This window comes from Zea mays, chromosome 1, assembly GCF_902167145.1.
Source record: "Zea mays cultivar B73 chromosome 1, Zm-B73-REFERENCE-NAM-5.0, whole genome shotgun sequence".
Lineage (NCBI taxonomy): Eukaryota > Viridiplantae > Streptophyta > Magnoliopsida > Poales > Poaceae > Zea > Zea mays.
This window is the reverse complement of record NC_050096.1, coordinates 191,189,981-191,196,306: the sequence shown is the minus strand read 5'-3', so window position 1 is coordinate 191,196,306 and position 6,326 is coordinate 191,189,981. Positions and strand designations below refer to the sequence as shown.

General features: G+C 40.9%; 1 long non-coding RNA gene across 1 annotated transcript; it reads right to left on the bottom strand.

Annotated features, from left to right (window-relative positions):
• Nucleotides 1-238: 238 nt before the first annotated feature.
• Nucleotides 239-3,418, bottom strand: LOC103641891 (uncharacterized). Its single transcript, XR_560555.2, has 3 exons — nt 3,021-3,418; nt 947-2,952; nt 239-484 (listed from the first exon to the last, which is right to left on the bottom strand). It is a non-coding gene; the product is annotated as an uncharacterized lncRNA (long non-coding RNA).
• Between the last annotated feature and the right edge of the window lie 2,908 nt (nt 3,419-6,326).

Here is a 6,326-nt window from a genome sequence, read left to right as displayed (position 1 = left end):
TGTAGCATTGGACCATTGCCACGTAGCAGTTTTGTGACAGATATGTTGTCATAAGGAGGATGACATGGCAGTTGACGTGTCAAAAAAATTATGACAATTAGTTTCGTCACAAGTGGGATGAGATGGGAGGTGTCATTTTAGGTACATGTCAAACGAATTGTGACGAATATTTGAACCATAAAGCATCCAACACAAGTATTAAACATCAAACGAATTGTGATGATTATTTGAAGCATAAAGCATCCAACACAAGTATTAAACATAAAAAATGTTTAAATATCATATAATTTAAATCCAAAAGAAAGTACAATAGGTTCAACCAACACAAGCTACATTTGAGTACGACGTTCCAAAACTTAAAAGGTGCATGGATCATCCAACATGAAGCTCCACTCATCCGTGTAGTTTAATTTGTTAGGGGGAGGGTGAGCAGTTGACATGACGCTCCAGCCACATCAGTGAACAGAGATCACATATATAAGTCCTATACATGGAAAAGATGAGAAAAAATCATCATCACAACATAAAGATATAATGGCCAAATAAAGAAGTAAAGGACTAAACATTCTACACAGAATCTTGATATAAGATCATGCAGATGTAAGGACTAAACATTCTACCATTCATTTCCTAAACCCTAAAACAACCTCAATGCAGCCAATAGGACAAGTTTAAACAAGACAAACAAATCGGTATAATTTGTTTAGCATCATGGAACACTTAATATAGACTAGAGTTTTAGCTAGAGATCACTTGAGTCTATCTAGCAATTTTTCTTTCCACAAAAGTGTGGCAAAACTAATTTTAGGCAGTAGTCGAGTCATACTTGCACCAAACCATTCAAAAAACAAAATGCATATAGTACTATAAACATTACTTGAGGCGTTTACACCAAATATAAGTTATAAGTACAACTGCAGATCAAAAAACATTAGACCTGATGTACCTGCTAATTTTCCTTGAGCAGACTCCTGAAGCAGAGCTAAGGACGTTGACAGGGAAACATAAAGACTAGACAGAGATAGTAGCCCCTTCACACGTCAGAGATGTGACCTAATAGACCTCTCATTGTATGTTGCTGAAAGAACATTTACGTTAGCTCCAGAAAATAAGCACTATATATGACAATAGAGAAGAAACTAGAAGTTGTTACATACTAGCAACCATCTCCAGTGAACATCCACTAGAAGTTATATCTGCTATTTCAGATATTTCATTGTAGTCTTCTAACTGATGAGCTGACTTCAGTATGCAATATCAAATTGTATCATGCATAGAAGCATGTTTCAGGAGCATCCAAAAGTAATTGTTTAACATCAATAAAAGAATCTCTAGGGCTTACATGTAAATAACAGCATACCACGAAACAAACAGAACTAATAAAGTTAAATAGACAAAGAATGCAGCTCAAGCTTTTCACCTGATTGTGTCCTAGTTTGCAAAAAAATGGATGCTAGTATTGACCTTGTTGGCAGCGAGCTCAGCTCCCTATCCTAACTAATCTGAACGCATGCTACGTGCTATTACAGCATCAGATCAGTACGCGGGGTGCCAGTGCCAGTGCCAGGCGGTCGTGCCAGTGCAACAAAATAAAAATACAGGATGCAGTAAAGCATGAAAGAAACACATATGCCGGCCATTTCCACCTAACCGAGATGGACGAGCCTGAGCTCCACCCCTACTCTCTATCGTGCTTAGTTGCAGGTTTCAGGGCTTGTACTGCTAATGTCACCTACTCACTAGTACTGCTTGCTGTTTGTAAACTTGGAACCGGCCGACCACTGTACTGTACTCGCAGCCATGGACGTCAATGCGGTGATATGTTTTGTACGTCTAAAAACTGATGGACGATCGAACGACAAGCACACATAAGAAGTTGAGAATGCATCACCATTACCAATTCCTCTGCTTGCTAACTCTAGTAACTACAACATTTGGACTAGTCCCACCCCACTTCCCCATGGTAGTACTTGCTTAATACAACAGTTGAGAACAAGGATCAGTGACAACATCATTTCAAACCTGCTGGTCCGTACAACATAGAGGTCTAAACAAGCATGATCTTCTAACATTTTTGGCTATTAATCTTCCCATCGACTCCAAATGATTTCATACGTCACTAACACATGACAAGATAGGACGCTAAAGTCTATAGATTTTAATGACCCAACAGATAAAAGACAGAATAGAACACCAGAATTATGGGTCATTTGAACTTATTAAGTCTATTAAACTATGTTCTGGAAAAAAATAAGCCTTTCATGCTGCTATGTTCTACTTTAAAACTCTTATACTTACAGAATAGAGCACCAGAATTATGGGTCGTTTAAACTTATTAAGTCTATTAAACTATGTTCTGGAAAAAATAAGCCTTTCATGCTGCTATGTTCTATTTTAAAACTCTTATACTTAAAAAAATGTTGTACAAAACAAGGATCTATCCTCCTGAATTTTGAAAGCAATCTATTGTTGATGCTGGTTACTCTCATTTTCAGTTACTACTTTCCCCAATTCAGCCATTAGTGTGTGACAACTAAAAACTCTCGCTAGAGTTAAAAATTCCATACCTGGTTGAAGCTCCTCAACATACCAATAGCACTATAGAAGCTAACAAAATTCCCATGCCAATAACACTGTAGAAGCTCCTCAACATGTTGTTGGATTCTTTCTCATACCTGTAATACTTTAGCAATATGACTGTTTGACTACCTTCGTCTCACTTTACTATTTTTCCCTTTACACGATTTAAATAGTTCTTTGGATTTCTTGATGTTTTTACTGGGAGTGAACATCGGATGGTGGATGGATTTCGATATGTTCTGGAATGTTGCAGCCAATAAAATTCTCAAGAGCATATATCTTGTACAATTCTTCCACCTCCTCTAGAGAACCAAATGACGTTCCAATTACTGGCTTCAATTTATCATCACAATCAAGTACACAGATGGACAGCTGCAACGAGGCATTACATGAATTTATCAATATGGCAGCAGAACAAACCAAAGCAAAGAGCAGCTCACCGATGTCAGAAGGATATTAATTTTTTTGGTGTACTGAATCCATCATGCATGTTGGAAGAACCTGACACAAGTCTCAGAGCATCTTGAACGCCTGACTGCGACTCCATGGCCTAAAGACTAAGACCTGCGCCATCATAGCCTGTGACTCCATGGTCTGTGCCGCCATAACCGACGACTCCATGGTCTGCGCCTTAAACAGAGGGCGGCAGGAGCCGAAAGGGATTTGGGCGGCCAGAAGGTGATAGGGTTAGGGCGTCGACGGCTCGAACGGAGGGACAGCTGATGGTGGAAGGGATTACAGTTATGGCGGCTGGAGGTGGAAGGGTTTAGGGCCGGTGCGGCTCGAACGTCAGGCGGCTGGTTGGTGAGGGTGGATCTAATAAGTTTAGCGGTTAGGAAAGGTGATCAAGGAGGGGGTTTATGATAAAAAGAAAACAGAGAAGGACGAGGGTGGTGAAGGCTATTTTCCGTAAAATATTCAGTGCATTGCATAGCAGAAATGCATGGGAAGACCATGGATGTAAGATGGATTATGAGGATTTAATATGTTCGCTATATATATTAAACCTTCATGTGCAGTGGATATGTTCTCCATATAATATGCTAACTTTTGTTGGCTTATGAAAAGGTGGATGGAAATTGATACTAACTTTTCTCGGTTGGAAATTAATAATTACCATAATGCCCCGTTTGTTTCGTTGGAATTCAATTCCATTTTAATAATTATAATTTAGGCAAAACTAATTAAGTTCATATATTTATATATATATAATATATTTGTATATTATTCTAAATCACATGATAGTGGACAGGAATAATATTAAAGTACCATTGTAAAATATGTCTTTGTACGCAGCTAATAACATAACGTACGGTCACATGTCTAGGCTAGTCAGATCGAGCGTCCGACATTTCCTAATGTTGAAGGTTTCTATACGGTATTTGAACTATTGGGTCCACATGCTAGAACTAAATAGCTTGCAGACGAAAGAAGAAGCCATATTCCCTTTAATACTAGGGCAAAATTATCCTGACAATAAACCTGTGGATACAATATAAATAAGATACTTCTTTACCAACAAATATGTCAAAATTCTAGTGGTGGAAAAGGCTTTGGCCAAACCTTAGGTTATAGTTTGAAGTCATTCGTATTTAAGTTTTTTTTATTTTTTTTATTTGAGATTTTATCTATTTATTATGAAAAACATGTTATGGTAACCATATTGCGAACATGACTAACATGAAAACTTATATTGCAATGGGACCTACTATTTTGGTGGGTCACACGAGCTAACATGGATAATAGTATTTTTTTAAAAAAATACAACATATGTTATAACATATGTGTATAGTCATGTAATATCATCATAATTATTGTGTTGACAAAGTTATGACGATTTATTCTTATGATGAATTATATTTTATCATAGAAAATTGTCATAAACATGATGTTAGAGTATGTTATGACAGTTTTAATGACGGTGGTTAAATTTTCGTCACTATACTGAGTCAACTTCTGAAAATCGTCATAAACAAGATGATCTAATGACGAATTATTCTATTGTCATCGACTCTTCGTCATAGAAGACCATAAGTGTTGTAGTGCAATGTCACTTCTTATGAGGATGATTTTGATATACTTCTCTGGTGGCGTGACCACAAGCTAACATATCCAGTTTTATCCATAATGGCAAGGGATATTATGTCTGTTCATGTATCTATTGTCTCTTCGGAGTCTTGTTTCAGTTTGACAGGGAGGATAATTGAGGAGCGACGACGACGCTTATTGCCTGAGAATGTGGAGATGCTGACTTGCTTAAAAGATGAGAATTAGGAGAAAAGAGAGAACAACATGCTGTTGACAATCCAGAGCTTGAGGACTCATTCCAGAACTTATTCCTTGATGAAGATGAACCTGTTGCTGCTTAGTGACTTTTGGTATTTACTACTTAGTTCTAGTCTTCTAGACTGTGATGTGGTCATCTGATCTGTGCTTTCACTGCTTTGTGCCTTTGTCATTGAGTGATTGTGAGATAGTCATTTTGTATTGTAATATAGATTTGTAACAGATACAAACTTAGTGATTAAACTTTGAGCTGGCTGCACTCTTTTTTCCTTTCTAGGGTTTCTCATAAGGGTGAGTTTTACCTAGAAAGGTTTTTAATGAGGCAACATTGCACAAAACAGCTCATTTATTATATTTGTCCATATTTTCTGCTGTTTTTTAACTTTGGTTAAATTTATCTATATTTTCTGCTGTTTGGGAACATTAGCGGGCTGGTGCTGGCACGGCCCATTTCTTTGAGCGTGCCTAGCGGGCGGGCCCAGCACGAAAAGTGGCCCAGAGGGCCGTGCCTGGGCCAACGGCCAGGCACGTGGGCTCTCTAGGCATGGCCTGTTCAGCCCGTATACCCGGGCCGACCCGTTTGCTGATGGGCCGTGCTTCCCCGGGCCCGTGCCGGGTCGTGCCGGGCCGGCCTGTTGGCCATCTATAGTTGTGCACGATGTGTTAGAATAATCCTGGCGCGTGTGTGGAGTCGTGGCAGTTGTGCATGTGTGTGCATGCAGTGCAACTGCTAGCTCCGTGGGTGTGAGCGCATGGTGCTGGTCACTAGCTAGCTGAGTGGTGTGTGTGTGCTTGCATGTGGAGGATAGGTGAGGAGTCTGTCAGCTTGCCGCGTACGTCGCGGGTGAAGCCGTCAGCACAGGCCGTTGTCAGGACGTCCGCGTTGTGCGCGTTGGAGCGCGTCGTGCGCGTGACCTGGCCGGACGGATCGTGCGAGTGGAATTTGTGGCTCCGTTGTGTGTTGCTCAGCCTATAAAAGGCACCCTGTACTGCTCAGATTGCGGTGAAAAAAATAGAGAAAGTACACAGCGTGAGTGCGCTGTCAAGGTGTTTCTGCGCCATTTGCTAGTGTGTTCTGTTCTTCTTCTACCTTCCGTGTTTTTCATTTCTTGCGTGTGTGAGCCTTGAGAGTTCCAACAATTGGTACTGGAACCATTTTATGCCCAAGATCCTGCGCTACTACCTCGAGTCCGAAGCTATGGCGATGGTTCCGCATGGCGCCGGGGGGAGTTCGGTCTCCATGTCATACCCGGTGCTGTCGCCGGCAAGCTACACGGCGTGGGCGATCAAGGTGGAGTCGATCCTCGACGCGCAAGGTCTCTGGGAGGCCGTGTCTCCACCAGATGGTGGCGAGGTGAACGCGATGAAGAACAAGACGGCGCGGGCACAACTTCTCCAAGCTCTGCCCGATGACATCTTGATGCAGGTCTCCACCAAGAAAACGGCGGCGGAGGTGTGGG